At 49.1% G+C, this 19,321-nt stretch overlaps 1 protein-coding gene across 1 annotated transcript in view; it reads left to right on the top strand.

Moving 5' to 3' along the window:
* The first annotated feature begins 14,763 nt into the window (after positions 1-14,763).
* Positions 14,764-19,321, top strand: part of LOC146789712 (tetratricopeptide repeat protein 21B-like) — a 459,544-nt gene continuing 454,986 nt past the window's right edge. The window contains exon 1 of the mRNA XM_085631181.1: positions 14,764-15,035. The gene's annotated coding sequence lies outside the window, so the exon portion shown is untranslated. The remainder of the gene's footprint in view (positions 15,036-19,321) is intronic.

Below are 19,321 nucleotides of genomic sequence, written 5' to 3' on the forward strand. Positions count from 1 at the left end.
GGCATTTCAGTAAATAGCGCCACCTTCTGAAATGGTTCTACTGTTGGTTAAAGTAATTAAAATGGAAAGAAATCCTCTGTGCTTCTACCGATAATTGTGAAGTGATGGCATGCAGCATTGCGCTGTGTTTCTATTCAATGTACAGCATGGAATAAGTTGTGTAACCTTGAGGAAGAATGTAAACAGGATTTGGGATTGGTTATGGGTCTTCGGTGGCTCGTTTGTGGTACATTTGGGATTTATTGATTGGGAACAAGGGATCGGCGATGGGAGGGAAATAGTGGATCAGTAGGTGGTGAAGGTTTCTGGAAGTAGATCGAATGAGCCAGTGGAGAATGGGCAATACTGGATGGGGCAATGCTGAGTGAAACTCTCCTTTGGCCACATCTCTTTGGCAGAGGTCACTTATCCTGGACTTGGAAATTTCCTTTATCAGCTCTTATATCTTTACTAAAACGTTTAACAGGTTAGCTGTTCCTAAAATGAATAATGCTGAGCATATTATATGTGAAGCCTCAATTCTAAACTCCTTGAACGCCTATGGAAGAACTTTCCCTCACAAAGCAATATATCTTGGTTCTTTCTGCCATACCACCCTCAAATTTCACCAGCCGCCACTGCGGCCACCTGCATCTTCTACTAAGTATTCCTGTGGAGGCTTTTGGCATCACCACTTGCCTCCCAGAATGCTGGTCTGGTTTTCTGGAGCACTTGCCATCAGCAGGAAACAAAAATAAAATGAGGAAGTGTTTTCGAAGAGTCAGTACTAAATGAGTTTATGAATGGGGGTAACTAATTGTCAGGGTCAGATTGGTAAGGCGGGCACTCCGTCAATGTGGGCTGACCGACGTTGTCCCTGTAGGGGACCCTCATAAGAGGACGGCCCCTTTAGTGCCACAGGATGGCACAATGGACAGCCTAGTGTCCGGAGACCCCTTCGGGGTCACGCTCGTCACTTCTGGCCGAGGTGGGGGAAGGGGAGAGGTATAAGTTCCTTCTCCGCCCACCTGGCGGCCTCTTTATCCCTCAACCTGACGACGTTGAGGTCCTGCTGGGGACTGCTGCTGGAGATCACAGGTTAGCCAATTACTCCCCCCTGTTTGGGTCCCAACATGCGGGCCAGGCCCGGAAGGGACCATGTCCCAATTACTTGCTCCCAGCCCGGCCCCCAGGAGGTCCGCTTTAGTCGGTACCGGTGGGGCTCGGGGCTAGGGAGTGGGACGGGTGCCGGGGCCGGAGGGGTGTTGATTGGAGGCAGTAGCCATGCAGGTCGGCCCGGCAGTGGCCGAGGTCATGGCCTGGAGTGCGGGGGTCTTTCTTCCCCAGCGCGGCCACCCCATGTGGGGGCTGCGAGGGAGTGGGCCTTCAGGTAGGGCCCCCACGTTACGACGTCGAACAGGCCGAGCGAGCAGGCGAGGGGAATCCATCAGCGGGTTTGCCCTGGGGCCTGTTTAGGGACGGGTTTGAAAGACAGTAAGTGCTGGGCCCAGGTTGACCTGGGGCTCCCCGCGACGGACCTTGGCCCGCACGGGCCTGCGGCAGTTTCTCTGCTCAGGTGGTTTTGTTCCCGCTCTGCCCGGTGGCGACAGGGCTCGCCCATACTGGGCCAGGCCGGCTCGGATGGGACCACGAGGGGTTGGTCTGGGTCCCATTGCACATCAGCGTTTTCGGCCTGCTTTCTAATGGAAATGCCCTGCAGCCCACGATTGATGTTGGATCTCTGGGGCCGTCGGGGAGGGGCAGCGGGGAGCGCACCAGTGCGAGGGCAAAGATGGCGAAGCAGAGTGAATGACTTTGTACACGCTCTGCCCAGTGGCCACAGGGTCCGCCATCGGGGCCAACGCGTGGCAATCCTCGGCCCGCGGGACCTATTTGGGAGCGCGGGTCGGTTCCGTTTTTTCTATTCTCTCCCCTGGTAAAGGCTGAGTCTCCCTCAACCCCTGCCGTTCCGGAGTACATTATCCGGTGCCCCCTTGCAAATGCACACGGTGGGGACGGGTGCAATGCCTCCGCTAGCTTCCGCGCTCCCTCTGGGTAGTCCGGTCACATTTGAGCACGATGCGGGCGCTGCAACAACCAACATGATTCTACCACGCGCTCGTACAGTGAAGTCAATGTTTTACTGTTACTAGACTCGGTTTCGCAAACTGTTCTGCGGTTTCCATATCAGGCATTCCCAGGGCTGACGTCTGGTCACGACGGGTGGTTCTGCTATGATGCAACACCTATATGGAGAATGCCTGCGGGGCTCTGGCTAGTCATAGTGTCGGAACCCATTCCGGAGGACTGCTGTGATTATCTACTGTGAATAACTCGGAGTATCCAATTGCAGCAGTTGTTGCCAGTCCTGCCACTTCTTCGAGCAGTGCTTTCTATTTTAGGCAACCCCCTCTGCGTTTGTGAATGTAAATATGGTTTTGTCTAAATCTGTGATGACTGAATCCCGAACCACGACATGGCGGTTGGGGAACAGTTTCCTTATTCGCCCTCATTTCTGTACGTCTGGGACATATTGTACGGAAGCCATAAATTAAACATTTATATCAATGAATTCCATTGAATGGGGCCCCTCCAACAGACAGTAACGTGCACCATGCATACATCACTCTTGGACAGGGGAGGATCATTGTTGGAAAATGAACTGTTTTGCTGAAAGGATTAGGCACCATCCACTGAGGGAAGGGTAAAAGCACAGATATGTTTAAAGTTTTTGTCACTTGACCATAAAGGTACCACTTCTGGTCACTGTCTTAGGTCTAATGTTATAGGGAAAGAAATTGATGGATATATTTGCAGTAGACTTATAACTATTATGCGACACGCTATACCATGCTAAGATGTCAGCTGATAAGTTTTAACACAAGCCCAAGTGAGAGCCTCAAGGATCGAGCCATATTCCACAGAGGTTGCCAACAATTGACGGTAATCACTGAGGCTAGGAGGGTGGTTGTGGAAAGCAACCCCGCTTCCCTGACGCCGTTAGGTCGTGCTGCTGCGCGACATTTGTCATGGTGTGAGACAGGGGTGGATAGCTGTTAGGGGTCACCTTTCGTTCCTGGTGTTCCCTGACCCGCACGTCGCAGTATGCCTTCTTTCGCCATAATGCTAATGGTTTCGTAAGCGGTGCAGGCCAAGAAGTTTATCCTTGCTCAAGCAGATGCTGGCGGTGTATCAACAGGGGGTGTCCTGGCCGCCAGGCAGCACTGCTAAGAGCGAAGTACGAATAACCGCTGTGACAGGGTGAAGTAACAAGTAGGGGGGTCTGTTGTTCTACGGTCAGTGTTGAATGTTTGATCAGCCATAATATATGGTGTTCATGTTATGTCTGTCATCTTGCTGCCAATCCCAGATTAATTTGATGTGGTGTGCGTTTCATAAATGTGCAGGGTGCCATTGCTGAGATTGTCAACCGTGTTCTCTGGGCAGCACAGCGTGATTAGATTAGCTGTGCAATCCTCACAGGTGAGGAGAGAGGTTTAATCTGCTTGGATCAGCACCCGTCTTGGGGGAATTTTGACATATTTTAGTGTCAGCAAAGATGTGGGCTCATTGTTTAAAACGGTTTATCTTTCGTAATGAGCTTGGTGCCCGTGTTCGGGGGCCTTTTCGCGCTACAGAAACGAACATGCATAATTAAGTTACTGTTGCGTCGCCCAGGCCCCTTTTGCTCATTTCCAGCCTGCTCCGGTTATCCATTCTCTCATGGCGTTTTCAGGTCAGAGGGTCCTGCGACAAATTAAGGGCACATCGACAAATCACATGACCTCAGGCAGTTTGCTTGGCTGGGACTCGTGCTTTGACAATGGTCATGTCCACCTCATTGTGCTATTGTTGGTGTCACTATAGTCATACTTCCCGCACGTGCGGGTCATTGGCCGTCGAACGCAAGCTGTCACAAGCCCCTGGGTGAAAGGAGTGTCTGTCCAACTCATTGCCAACCAGTAGGTTGAACAAACATCTCCATACACACAACCGTTACTGGCCTTGCTTTAGTATATTGAAGACTGCAGGAGGAGGGGCGGTTAACAGTTTCACCCCTGGCAACAAAGCCGCAGTGATACGCACTTTCCTGTTGTGCAGTAACGGCCAGCGCTCCAAGACCTTAGTGTTGTAAGGAAGGTCTGTGCTTCAGGGTCTCCTAGGCAAAGAGGGGGCTCTTAGCAGGAGCTGGCTAGAAGGCGGTCTGCTTCACTGCCCGCGTAAGGATTGTACATCACCAGTCCGGCTTCAAAATGGCCATTGCTTTCCAGTTTGGGCCCACGGCACGCGTGCATGTGACCGAGCTGGCTGTTGCGGAATTATGGAGGGCTAGGCAGGACACCTGATGGTCACTGCAGTGTCCCTGTTTTAATCCGCTTCTATTGGTTTAGCTGGTACAGATGGGGTTTTACATACATTTATCGGCTTCTCAGGGCGGCACTGTTGATTTCTGTTTATTTGGCGTGCGGTTTAGTGGTAATGCCCTCAATTGCTGTAGAACTTGCTTTTGATTTGAATTAAGTCATTGGATATAATGTTAAACATAAATGCAACAGTCTCACCATGTAGAATTGAAGATTTTTCAATCTGCAATGCAACAAAGCCATAATGGTGGCTTGTGAATCTTATGCAGCTAACAAGCATTGACAAAGCCAAGAAAAATAATTGCTAGTTGTAGGCGTAGTGTAGTATTTGGAGGATATATCTGGAGGCAATGACAAATGCAGCAAATACCGGCCGGCGGCTCATCAAGCTAAGCACCATAAGGATATGGAAGGGCTGCTTTAGACCTCCATTTTAACTTCACATACAGCACACTGTTGAGCCTTATGAAGTTTGCCATTTGCCTCCTGCATGAAGAAAGACTGCAGAGCTATTAGGGGAGGCAAGTTTGTAAAACTCTGGTGCACCTCAGTGGGCGAACCGCTGGTTTAGGAGAGCCTAGATGCGTTGATGAACATGCGGTAGTATTACCAGTTGCCCTTGGTAGAAACTTATTTGGGGGCCCCTGTTTGGAACAGATTTGATCTTGATACAGCCCCGCTCTTTCATGCCCACTTTGGGAAGAGTTAGTGACAGTGCACGGGCATACTCTTCAAATTTCTAAATGTGTTTCCATACAATATTCGGGGATGGTGACGTGTTTGCAATACGGTAACACAGCAGCAGCTCACTAATAGTAATGAAAATAATAGGTGACTCTACCAGCTAGCATATAGGGGGTTCTGTTTAGATCTAAAAGAAACCTTTTAGTGATGTTGTAAGGGTGGAACACATGGCCCAAGCGGCGCTTGGTGAAGCTTTGCAGGGAGGCATACTGGGCTCGGTAACCGGAGCGCTGTGTGTCTGTAGTGCGACCGTTGGTGTTAGTTTTGCTCTCACAGGTTGAGAAGAATAAAAAGAGACTTGTACTTGGTTGGCGCCAATTTGATAAGGGACTGTGTTCTTCGCAAGCACATGCGCCACCTGTCCAGAATCGTTGCATTTTCAGTATACTACTACACCAAAGCCATATTGGGGTTGTTTGCCTGGTTGGTGTCCTGTGCTCGAGAGGGGCAGATTTGGGCCTCCCGTCCCCGGATAGGGGAGGGCACTGCTCTCTCTCTAGGTGCAGCTGCTGCATGGGGGGCCTTTGTGGTGCAGCTTGATGATGGCACCATGGGCCAGTGAGTGGCGTGCTCAGTATGAGGCGAAGCCGGCACAAGCCGGTTCCCCCCTCAGCGCAAGGTGTGTACATTGCGCAAGGCTTGTAGTTTGCATGCGCCCATCTCCTGTACTTACTGTGCCAGGCTGTTCAGACTGACTGTGTATACTTGTGATACTCTGCTCCATTTGAGCTACGTCAGTCTCATACCATACGAGGCACTTTGACTCCTAAAGTATCATATATATGTTACTGTCTCACACATGCACACTCCAAGCTAGGAAATACCTCACAAAAGCAGCCTTAAACCTTGGTCTTCTTAATGTTTCTTGTTGGTCAAATGGGTGTAATTACTGATATCGGTATGTCTCCCTCATCTTCATTGTTTGATTTCTAGCATGAAAGTGTCATTCATATTCTTTTAAATGTCACTCTTTATGCACTGAAATGATGGAAATGTCACACATAGCAGTTGAAAACCTTGGCAGCCATGTATGGGGGCGACTACCTCTCGATTGGCTATGCAAGAAAGCTATAATTGTGGCTTATTTATCTTATGCACCTAAGAAGCATTGACTAAGCCAACTGATGGGCTTGTTGTAGGTGTAGTGCTCCTTTTGTAGTAAATATAGGGAGCCAATGACATAGCGGCTAAATACCAGGCAATATTCAGCACATTGCCTGAGCAAGCTGGGTAGCCCTGCAGATTAGATGGGCCTGAATAAGCCACACATATACCGCCTACATTCTGGCCCAAGCTGAGACATTTACATAAGTTGTATCACAGCATCGCCAGTTTCTTATACTCAGGCCCATTGGCACTATGGTGATGCATTATCAATTTGCACAGATTTTGGGCCTGCATTAGCCACACATACCTCCTCCAGTCTGACCCCACTAAGACCATTCAGCTCTGGCTGAGACAATAAAGCCTCTAACTGGTTTAATCTCATTGGACACATGTTGGCACGTTAATGGCCATGTAGACGATTGGTTGGCTGGTTTTACTTGAAGGGTCAGGATGTGGGCAGGCAAAATCAACAGTCGAAAACTCAACAACAGGGGTTGACACGCAGTGGAGGTCCCTTGGCTAGGTGCACTGGTAAGCTTTTACCTAGACAGTATTTATTTAGTGGTTATTCAGGTACTAAAGCAGGGATACCTTTTGCAGTATTTACATGCCGGGAAGTACGTAGTGAGGAAGTAATAGTTCCCCTAGTTGCGCAACATGTATATACATTCGTATAGGGTGCTAGTTAAAAGCTTCCTTGGGTCCAACGAGTGCGAGGCTAACTTGGACGACTTGTAAAAGAGATAAACATGAGTAGTTATTCAACACAGTGTGTTAGAAGGGATGTTGCCTAAGCAGAAATCAAACTGGCCTTAAACGCATGATGGAGACAACTAGTGACATGCCTAAAGAGGAAAAACCTGTGTTAAATGAAGGGTATGCCTAGGGAGATAGCTTACATATTTCACGGAATTCCGTCAATCCAACATGCCTAAGTAAGCGAGGAATGCCCGAGTGATAGGTTGGACCTGTTATTAATTTTTTTAAACACACCAAGTATTGCGAAGTAGTGACATTTGAACTCATATCAATGGTACTTCCAGGACACATCTCCTTCAGTACACACACCGCCAGACAGGGCTGCTCTACCCTGGAGCAAAGGGAAGCTAAACACCATAGACGGCATAACGCCAACGTTGGCAACGTTAGCTAAGCTTGCGGCCAGGCAGTGGGCTTGCCCAACTAATGTGATAATGTTAAGGGTTGCAAGCATGCACCAAGAGATGGATCCTCGGGACCATCCAGGACAGACAAAAAGACCTCCCCTATAGCCAGGGAGCCAGGCATTTGCGGAAGCTGCCAGCTAACTTGTGGGTTGCGGTGCAATAAGCTGAGGGGAACATGGGGTCAGAGCATATTTGGCTACCATGATTAAGAAGGATTGTTTTGCCGTTCCCACTGCTCAAGAAGGAGCAAGTATTCGTTCATGTTGTTCACCCTCTTACACGGCAGGTACACGAGGACACCCGTGCTTATGTCACATATCCCATGGCAGGATAGTCACCAAAAGGGGGGAATGGCCTTTGACATGCCTTGCCAGGACAGGGATAGCCACTCACACTAACTGGCGCCTCTAGGAAGATAAATGTTAGAAACACAGACTGGGTGTGCTGGGCCCAAAACCCTTCACCATAGCTGCGGGGGGCATCAGGCTGTCAGGTGTCTTTGAGGGACGGGCAAGGGCATTAACGGGCCGTAGTGCGTGACACAGCATTTGCAGGGATACAGAAGGGCCCCAGCGGATCCACCAAAGGGACTACAGCGAAACATGTGACATAGAATCTGGTAGTCCGACACCATTACTGGTGTAAGTATCAAGGGTCACAGGTGGATAGCAGGGACCGGGCATCTGTGACCAGTCGAAGGTTCAGCAAGCAGAGTAGGCTGCGTAAGTTGTCACTTCACAAAAGGGTGCAGTGTCTAATAACGGGCACCATACACTTATTCCCTCAAACCTGTTGTGACACCATTACTATGTTCACCAGGGATCAATCGAAAAGAACTATGAAATTGACTGGTCAATGTGGTGAAGTAATGCACCCTAGAATAAGACCACAAGGTGCCTATTAGCAATCAGTTGGGGAGAGGTGAACTTTAGTGGTCTGAATTCAGTCCCTGGCTCCCGGGGCATGGAGCTCGGTCGGGGGAGGCGATGGAGCCTGCGCACAAGAGGTTTATCTGCGGTATGCGTAAAATCACTAAGCAGAGGGGATTTGGCTTCATTAGACATGGGTGCTACACGCCAAATTCACAGGGTGCTTTGAGGACGATGGGGTACATCTGTCCAGTATAAGCATGGACCTGTTCTTGCTGGATAGGGGAGAGGCCCTTGAAATAGCAGGATGTAAGTAGGAATGCCGGCCTTGGTGGGGGGCCCTGGCTGCGACGGACGCCACACCCAGGGCTGTGGCGGAGTTACAGGGTGACCCAGAGACGGAAAGGTACTCAGGGGTACCCTCTTCAGGAGCACAAAGGGTGCTGAGGCCTAATATCCCCAGGAAGTCTTTGCGGTGGACCCTGAGGTGCGACAGTGCCCCGTCTGTCCTACGGGCGGTTGGAAACCTGTACAACCGGGGGTCGCTTGAACGCTCCTCCCCTCGTAGGGGGGGACGTGAGTAAGGAGGTGGACCTATGGTTCACCGGAAGTGGGAGGGGCTATCCCCTCACCACAACCGCTAAGCACCGATTGGCTAGGGCCACAATACAAGTTGGCCCATCAGGTGGTAGGCCACGAGGAGCGGCTTGCCTTTGGATCGCCGGTAAGATAACCCACCATGTTGGCATATTTGGTATGCTAATAAACCTGCAGCAATTTTTTTCACCAAAAAGGTGTCTTGTCCGAGTATTTATGTTACCTGTATGTTGCTGCATGAGGGCTGGTGAGTGTGGCCGATATTGGCACTATGTGGGCTGACCGATGACGTCCCCGCAGGGGACCCTCATAAGATGGCGACCCCTTTAGTGCCACAGGATGGCACACTGAATAACCTAGTGTCCGGAGCCCCCTTCGGGTCACGCTCGTCACTTGCGGCCGAGGTGGGGGAAGGGGAGAGGTATAGGTTCCTCTCCCGCCCACCTGGCGGCCTCTTTGTCCCTCACCCTGATGCCGTTTCCCTCCCTACCGCTTACCCGGCGTACTCAGGGTGGGGGGGAAGGATTTTCTAATCTTTTTTATTTGTGTTGCAGGCGGAGTTACAGGGCGATCCAGAGGCGGAAATGTACTCAGGGGTACCCTCTTCAGAAGCACAAGGGGTGCTGAGGCCTAATATCCCCAGGAAGTCTTTGCGGTGGACCTTGAGGTGCGACGGCGCCCCGTCTGTCCTACGGGCGGTTGGAAACCTGTACAACCGGGGGTCACTTAAACGCTCCGCCCCTCGTAGGGGGTGTGTGAGTAAGGAGGTGGACCGACGGTTCACCGGAAGTGGGAGGGGCTATCCCCTCACCACAACCGCTAAGCACCAATTGGCTAAGGCCACGATGCAAGTTGGCCCATCAGGTGGCAGGCCGCGAGGGGCGGCTTGCCTTTGGATCGCCTGTAAGATAGCCCACCATGTTGGCATATTTGCCAATAAATCTGCAGCAATTTTTTCCACCAAAAGGGGTCTTGATGGATTATTTATGTTACCTGCATGTTGCTGCGTGAGGGCTGGTGAGTGTGGCCGATACTGGCACTATGGCCGAGGGGCGATATCCGAGTTACAGCTATGGGCTGCTTTTTTGGGCAGCCTGGGGGGCAGATTTGGGTGGTGTCTCCGTTCGGATGCCCCCAGCGTCCCAGTGGGTGCCTGAGTGGCCTTTCTGGAGGCAGATGTGCGTCCATTACCTCCCTTTTATGAAAGGGCAGAGGTGTCACTCCCTTTCTCTAGCTGGGCCCGCCCACTAATGTATGCATTCACATGGAGCGGGGGCAGGGGGCCTGAGCAGAAATGGCCTTACTTGTTTTCAGGTGTGTTTCACCAGTGTGCAGGGCCGGCTTTAGGGCGGTGCGACCGGTGCCACCGCACCGGGTGCTGGCTTCCTGGGGGGCGCCGTGTTTGGAAGTTTATTATGCTTTTGAAGCACCTGCTGCAGCGTTTCTTTCCACCGGCAATTACCAGGCCTCACATAAATGTCAAGATAACTGGTGTGATTAATTAACTTCCTGGAGAGAGATCAGCATTTTGTGTAGTTGAGGTTTTGACTTTTAGGTGAAGTTAGTGCAGAGGGTTAATATGCCTGCTGCAAAGAACGTGTACCAAGTAGATTACAGAGTACGTATGATGTAAACAGATCAGCAGGTTACTGCTTTCAAAAGAGACATCCTTTTGTTACTCGCAATTTATAACTTAAAGTCCTAATATAGAATAGTGAGCTATTAACTTTCATCCTAGAACTGCATACACACTGCAAAGTATACATTATTAGAGCATTGATTAATGTTGCAAAAGGGGTTAATTTGGCTTGAAATCGATTCTTATTTTTAAAGAAAACTCCCAACTAAGCTGTTTCTTTTTCGACTCTGAGTTTGTGCTTCTCCACACCAAGCACTCTTAAACTATACTGCCTACCAGTATGGATGACATGTGACTCCTACACTTTTAGTCCTTTGGCTTATGTAACATTTCCTATACACTGATTTACACACGTATGATTGATTGTCTCTGTGTAATGTGTGTGTGATGCAAAGTGCTTGGACACCCTACACTGGTATGAGTGGCGCTATATAACTAATTCAATGCCTCTGAGAGAGTGTGGTTATGGAGACTCGGTCACTGTTAAAGGGTGCTAGTGAGAGAATCCGTGGTGGAGGTGGTCATTGGGGGGGGGGGGGGCGCCAACAAACATTGTCGCACAGGGCGCCACCAGCACTAAAGCCGGCCCTGCGAGTGTGAACTAATACGTGCATTGTTTTAATCTAAGTAAAGTTAAGAAAACATGCCTCTGTAAGAGACCCCTCCCCCCCCCCCACCCACCCTTTTTATAAAACTTTACGGAAGTGGTGTTTTGTGGAAAGGCAATATGGGCCCCTTTTTAGGTCTCGGCTAGCGAAGGCTGCGCTTGCGCAGTCTCGCTCGCGAGATTTAATGACTTTGAGTGACTTTTAGAAGAGGGGCTTGCTCCCGCCCCTCTTCTCTCCTGTTCTCCATTGGCTGGCCTAGTAAATGCTGGCCAGCCATTGGAGAATAGGTCCCGTCACTCCGATCCTGCCCCGTCCTTTTCGGATCGGGGGGTGTGTTTTTTGCGAGAAGTCTCAGGGAGGAGACAACAGCAAAACACGCCCCCCCAATCCGAAAACGAGGCTGCGTTTCTCCGAGGCATATCTTCTCTGCCTCGGAGAAAGGCGGTGGTGTCCCGGCGTTGCTCCCTCACCTGATCGCCTTGTGTAGGACTTGTTCATTTTCTTTTCTGTCAGTCAAACGCTTCCTTATTCTCCCTAAATTCGGACTCGGGTCTCAGTCTTACTCACTCGCTCTCTGTCCTGACTCTGAGGCCCTAAACCCCCCCCTCCCTCTCCCCGTTTCCGGGAGTTCGGCGCGTGCTTCCTGTTTTCCGTGCTGTGTCAGTCTGACCCCACTCCCCTCCCCTCACCCCCATGTGAACACTCGGCTCTGGAGCAATCTCAAACTCAAAGGCAGCTATCAGCAACTTTTGTTCAAGCGTCACGTGACAGCCGGGGAAGGTATAAAATCATAGCAGCGGACTGAGCGAGCAGAGACTGAGGCTGCAGCTGGGAGCTTTGAGCGAGACAAGAGCATCGCATCCTACAGTGAGAGCAGTGACCCGCTGTCTGCAGTGACCTGGAAACACTAGTGTGAACACTGGCCAAGGAAGTCTGTAGTTAGCAGCCTGCAGTGACCAGAACCGTCTGCGGCGAGAGAAGGGAACCGACCAGAGAGCACGTGAATAGGTGATCGCGACCGCCCGGAGAGTTTGCCACTGGAGAGAAAGAGACGGCTGTCGACATGACCACCACACAGAGCCCCCGCACTCACAGGTGAGTGACAATGAGCGAAAGCCAAGACGGCACTCACTCTTCACTCTAAATCGGCCCTCCTGACCCCTTCCTTCCACGCCTAACGCTTTCCTTTGTCTTTTTTTTAATCATCACGCTTCTTTGTTAGTAGAGACGCCCTTCCCTGGTAAGTGTCCTGACCTCGTAGCAGGGCATCCATTGCGTTTGCCCTAGCTCTGGTCTATACAATGCATGATGAGGGGCAGTTGTTACTAGGCTGTCTGTGGTATATTGTCAATCCGTGATTGAAGGAGATGTGATGGGCGATGTAGAACCCGAGCTACTTGGTAGAATGACGTCAGCAAAGGGGTCCATCCTTCCTGGTCGGTCGCAGACTGCCCTGTCTGCGTGTGGGCGGTAGTGTCGCATCTCATGCAGCGTTAGGATGTAGACTCATTAGAGGTACATGAACCATCGCCTTTGAAGTGCACGCGGGGGGTGGGGCTTAGTATCACAAGCAGCCTCGCAGAGCACGTGCACTAGGGACAGTGCTACATGCACGCTCCAGAGGACAGTATAATTTCAGACGGGGCCTCACACTTCACGCACCAAAGCACAGTGTAGTAACACAAGCAGCCTCGCAGAGCACGTGCACTAGGGACAGTGTAACACTACATGCTCCCTCACAGTGTACACGCTCCAGAGGACAGTATAATTTCAGACGGGGCCTCACACTTAACGCACAGTGTAGTATCACAACCAGCCTCGCAGAGCACGTGCACTAGGGACAGTGTAACACTACATGCTCCCTCGCAGTGTACACGCTCCATAGGACAGTATCATTTCAGACGTGGCCTCACACTTCACGCACCAACGCACAGTGTAGTATCACAAGCAGCCTCGCAGAGCACGTGCACTAGGGACAATGTAACACTACATGCTCCCTCACAGTGTACACGCTCCAGAGGACAGTATCATTTCAGACGTGGCCTCACACTTCACGCACCAACGCACAGTGTAGTATCACAAGCAGCCTCGCAGAGCACGTGCACTAGGGACAGTGTAACACTACATGCTCCCTCACAGTGTCTACGCCCCAGAGGACAGTATCATTTCAGACGGGGCGTCGCACTTCACGCACCAAAGCATAGTGTAGTATCTCAAGCTGCCTCCCAGGTAACAGCACTAAAGGACAGTGAAATATCACGTGCACGTTCCAAAAATGTATGTAAATGTGTCAAAGGACAGTGTAGTGTCACGTGCTGTCTCACAGGCTACGTGCACCAGAGGCAGTGAAATATCACCAACACGCAGCCTCACAGTGTCCATGCACCCTCAGTGTGTATGCACCTGAGGCCAGTCTAACACCACAAACATGCTGGCAGTACAGTTTCACCAGGGGGCAGTGTCATATCCCGCGCAGACTTGCAGTGTGTGTACATGCACCCGGAAGCAGTGTAGCATCACATGCTACCCCAGTGAATACATGCACTAGGGACTTTGTAATAGAACACACAGCCTCACGTGGCTTGTGCATTAAGGGACACTAACACCACATTCAGGTGTACAATGCATATGCATAAGGGAGCGGTGTATTATAACGCACCTGGTGCTCATGTAAAGCCAGTGCTTAATTTGTGCCGGTGCTTAGCACCGGCACTAATTTCTTAGGGCCGGGTCTACAAAGTACATTTCATGCAATCATGACGTATGCTCTGTAGTGTGAGTTAACGGTCTCTCTCTGCATACAGACCACCAGAAACGGCTGTTGAGGTGATGTGACGTCCCTGCCTCCGCTCAGCATAATTAACTAACATTCTAACACAGGCAGCAATTAAATTATCCCGGGTGCACTACGGCCGCAACCAATTAACTGCTGTAGTCTTGCTTAATTAATTATTAGCGTGGCCCCGGGCGTCGTCCCTCCTTGACGTTGAATCGTCAAGTTTTAGGGTTTTTTCCCGGGTCGGCCTGACCAATGCAGATCAAGATTCCGACTTTTTGCCCGCCCCAGCGTACTGCGCAGCGGCTGCGCCAGTCATTCGAAGAAGCAACTGCGTGTCAAGCATCAGCAGGCATATAACTAAACAAGCATTTACAATGCAATGGTCTCGGCATTGGTAAAGTTAGAGCTATTGGCATTGCTCATGACATTATTTTTGTTTATGTTTTTGTTTTTAAAACATTTAAAGAAACGGCATTGTCATGAGCAATGCCAATAGCTCTAACTTTAACAATGCCGAGACCGTTGCATTGTAAATGCTTGTTTTAGCGTGCCCGGGCCGATTTTTAATCCCAGTCCAACCCTGCTATTTGTGAGTAGCGCCCCCGATGTGAACCACGTAATAAACCCCCTTGCCTAATGCAACTTCCAGTATTATTCTTTATCATGGATTTTATTCTTTAAACGGTCGCCTTCTATTGAAACAGAGTCAACAGAAAGGGAAAATGAGATACACCTGGGATCTTTCCTCAGAAAACCCAGTCATGACCTGCGCCACCTTTGGTGAAGTGGAGGGGTCCGGGAGAGGCCGGTCAGTCACTCATGGTCATTACTGATGAGCACCAGCCTCGCTCCCAATTGACAGGATTGCATGCACCTGTGTTAACCCAAGAGCAAGAGAGGGACACGGGCTTCCGGGAGGAGTCGGAGAAACAGGCAGCGCGGGAGCCGATGCCCTGTCCCGTGGCAAGATGACGGAAAAGGGCCCCGTTTTGAAACTTGCCAATGCGTATCGGCGAGCCCATCTCAGAGGAGGAGGCCTGGGCCGTCTGCTACGGGTGCTGCCGCTGAACGGAGCTTCTAGGCAGGGGCTTTTCTAAGCAGTTCCCCCACGGGCCCCCATCACAGGACACCGGGGACATAAACCGGGATGGTTCTGCCTCCTTCGCCAGTGGCCGCATAACTGGTAAGAAAATGTTTAGGCACGACCTTCTCTTCATAGCGCTAGTCTCTATGACAACGAAAAGGAACTGGACAGACTATAATAGCGTATTATTTTTAAATTGCATTGACATACTCGAGCAAGGCCTACTGCTGGTTCACGCTGCTCCCAGGGGCATATCGAAAGTTGAAGGCCCCCCCCCCCCCCTGTTATGCCCCTGGCTGCTCCTCAGGCTGGATGGCACAGTTGCTGCGTTTGCGCATTTCCCCCAATCCCTTGATGGCTGAGAAGTGCACTTTCATTTAACTTATGGGTGCATTGTGGGAGTTGTAGTTCACGCTTGATTCCGTTAGATTACCCCGATGATTTATCGATTTAATGAGTGTTGGATGTAAAGAGCGCTATGGTATTGGTAGCGTTTCACCTGGAGCCAGGTCTGTAAACCTTCGCTCTCTTGACTGATATATTAAGCTAAAAAGCCTTTAATCCAGTCCATCTTTTCCTATCGCAGTGACGAACGTCCCTGTGGCTCCTGTTTAGAAAGAGTGCAATAGAAGTGTTGTGTGATTTTTTTATTTATTTATTAATTAAATATCTACAGAGGTCCTACGTGTGAAGTATCAAATTAAGGGCCTGTAGCGTGAATTAAAAAGGCGTATATACCTATTTTCGCGAAACAAAGAGTGGGGTAGAACATAAAGACAGCAAATGTGTAAAGTTGAAGCCCGTGCATTTATTAGAAAATAACTTAGTCAGTTCACTCAGTTGCCTTGTAATATATGGTTAACAGGTGATACTACCAAATTAATATTTTTTTAGTACTTGACGTATTAATTTGTTTCTATATGCTGTGTTTAATAACTACGACAAAATATATATACAAAGATGAAAGGCTGCGTGTGTCCTGTAGGAATTTGAGTGCATGACATGCTGATCGCGCACAGGTAGCTGTATCCAATACTTAAATTCCAAACAACCAGGGCTTTCAGTGGGCGGGGTCCTCTCAAAGGGGCGTAGTCAATGTAATTAAGGGCGTGGCTTACAAACACCTAAGCTAAAAATCCTTGTTTAGCACAGTGTGCCGCCCGACTTGTGTTTTGCTGTTCCTGTCGTTGCGTCCAGATATGATACAAGTCCCATCACTACAAGTCAGGACTATTGGCTTTGTCAATGGTTGCTAGTTGCATATGATAAATAAGCAGCAACTATGGCTTGTATATAATATTGAACATAATTCCACATAAAGCCCTGGTGGTGACACCACAATGTTGATGCTCCTGAGATTCAAAAAGAGAAGGGAAATCCAGAGAGAAAACGACTCTTTAAAGGATTTCCCTTCCACTACAACGCTCACATCTATGTGCCCACAGTCCGGAAAAAAAAACACACAGAGCGCCTGTGCCAGCGCACAAAACGCAGCCCGATAGAGACCCCTTTCGAGTTCCCCATAAAAAAAACTGCCAGTGCTCAGACCCGGTGAGACCCGGCCCACTTAAAGCCCTGCATACAACCGTGCCATTTTATTCAAACTGAAAATAACTAATTTTACACGTTTAAAGGCTGACTCGTCCCTGTTATTATGGGCGTCAATCTTGCATCTGCCTGTTAACCCTTGATATGTGCGCATGGATCTCACTCTCTGAGATAGATTACTGGCATTATAGAGATGGTGCTTCACCTGTTTATGAACATTTTTCCTAGTATGAAATTCTGAGTGCTGGTTCTAGTGTGGTTGAGTACACACTTCGTCAAATGTGACTCACCAAAGTGCAGAAGCCCGTCAACACAATGTTAAGGCGTGCTCAGCAAAACTATGAAACAAATAATTGGACCCCCATTGACCAACACACCGGGTTCTAGCAAAAACAGCTTTTGTGAAAGTCTTCGCTCTGTGCATTTTTGGCCATAATACTATGTTGGCACTCGGTGTGTACGCCGAGGAGCAGAGAGGAGGCCGCTTGCAACTTGGCGCTGGGGTGTGATGCTGCCGTCTTGTAAGGCACACGCTGGCAAGCAGCTGTGCATCCGAGTACTATGGAGTGATGCCGTGAGGAGCCACCGTTTTTACACAAAAACGGAATAGGAAACCAGCGTTATTTAACCCCTTCGCTGCTAGGCCTTACACCCCCCCCCCCGCCCCTTTTTCTGGCTATTTGGGGTAGTTTGCGCTTAGGCCCCTGTAACATTTTGTCCACAAAGTATCCACATCAAATGTATGTCATTTTTTCCCCAAAAGCAAGAGGATTCTAAGGGTACCCAGGGTTTGTGGACCCAGACATTAGTAAAAATCTAGCACATTTTGGGGTGTTTTGTAAAAAAAAAAAAAAAAATTGGAAAAATTTGAGGCAGAAGAAAGCATCTGGTTTGTTCCCTGCAAATAAAAGGGTTGGTGGTGCTGAAATCACCATCTTCTCAGCTTTCAGGGACATGCAGACTTTTATCAGAAAACTGACATTTTCTATACAGTTTCGTCATTTTTTGCACTTTCAACCTCCTTCCAGTTAGTGGTAGAAAAAGGTGAAACCAATAATGGATCCCAGAAAGCTATACATTTCTGAAAACTAGACACAATTCTGAATTCTGCAAGGGGTCATTGTGTAGCTCCTAAAAGGTTTTCCTATAGAAATTAATGGTTGAAAATAGAAAAGATTTAAATTGAGTTGTGCAAACGTTTTCACCTGTACTTCTAAGTATGACAATTTTTTTTTTTTTTTTTAAGCAATATACCGTTACAGCTGTAGGGCCCTTCAGGTTGTGGGGATATACAAGACTTGTAGGTTCACGAAGAACCTGCGGAACCGAGAGCCAATAACTGAGCTGCGTCTTGCAATGGTTTTTTCTTTGTGTACCGGGTATATAGCAATTCTTTTGGTAAAATATAAAGAGTGAAAAATAGACACCAAGGACACCAATATATTTCTGAAATGGGAACAAAATAGGGAGTTTAGAAGCAGTGTTTTTTTGCACATCTCCAAAATTGTGACTACCGATACAAGCATGAGAATTAGAAGTCATTTTTGAAAATGACATCTCTTTTTACAAATTGTCTCACAATTTGGAAGGCAGAAATGCAAAGAAAGTCAATTGGTAATAACACTTGTTCTACTATTGTGTGTCCCCCCCCCCCCCCCTTCTCCCAAGTCTCCCGATTAAAAACGCTACCTCACTTGTGTGGGTAGGTCTAGTGTCCGCGGCAGGAAACGTCCAAAAACGCAACGTGTGAACACCTGATTTTTACAGTGAAAACTGACCTTTTGTTTGCAAAGTGCCTAGCTCTGCTAGCACCTAGGGAAACCTAGCAAACCTATACATTTTTGAAATCTAGACATCCTGGGGAATTCAGGATGGGGTGACTTGTGTGGCTCTCACCAGGTTCTGTTACCCAGAATCCCTTGCAAACCTTCTTTAAAAAAAAAAAATTTTTTTCCTCCTTTCTGTAATAGAAAGTTTTGGAATCTGCGCGGATCCACAAAATTCCACTAACCCCGCATTTCCCAAAGTCTCCCGATAAAAATGGCACCTCACTTGTGTGGGTAGGCGTAGTGCCTGCAACAGGAAACAGGCCAAAACGCAATGTGGACTCAAAACATTTTTACGGTGGATCAACGTTTACAACTTATTGTTTACAACGCAAGCCATTACAACACAAGTCGTTACGACTTGCTGTAGGGGGCAGAAGGTGTTGGATTTTCAATCCAACACCTTCCCTACTGTTGCACACAATGGAGTTGGAATAGTAAATGATACTATTCCAAACTCCAGCGCGCTCCCACAGCAAGTCATTATAACGACTTGCATTGCAATGGCTTGCGATGTAACAATGCGTTGTTGTAACGACTTGTGTTGTAATGGCATGCGTTGTAACGAGTGCTATTCCATTTTTACAGTGAAAACTGTCCCTTTTTAGCAAAGTGCCTAACTGTGAATTTTGAACCCTAGCTCTGCCAGCACCTAGGGAAACTGTTAGAAGGGGACCCCAGGGGAGACAGGGAGGTTACCTGAACACCCTGAGACCTACCCTCGGGGTAACGTAGCCGGGCACTGGCGGGAGACTCATCAGGGGAAGAGTCTCGTATCTAGGATCGCACACACGGCACCACACGACAAAGAGACACCACACGGTAGGTTCTTGGGAACAGATCTTTTATCTACTGAACTTCGTCGGATCTTTATGATCACCAAGGTGGAGATGTACAAATAGAGCACGGGCTCAGAGAGTCTCGGTAGGGACAGGGGAAAGCAGGACAGTCTTTGGGGATCCGGATCAATGCAGGGGTGTACCCAACGCACAGCTCACAATCCTCGAGCTG

The sequence above is a fragment of the Triturus cristatus genome, chromosome 10 (genome assembly GCF_964204655.1).
Source record: "Triturus cristatus chromosome 10, aTriCri1.1, whole genome shotgun sequence".
Lineage (NCBI taxonomy): Eukaryota > Metazoa > Chordata > Amphibia > Caudata > Salamandridae > Triturus > Triturus cristatus.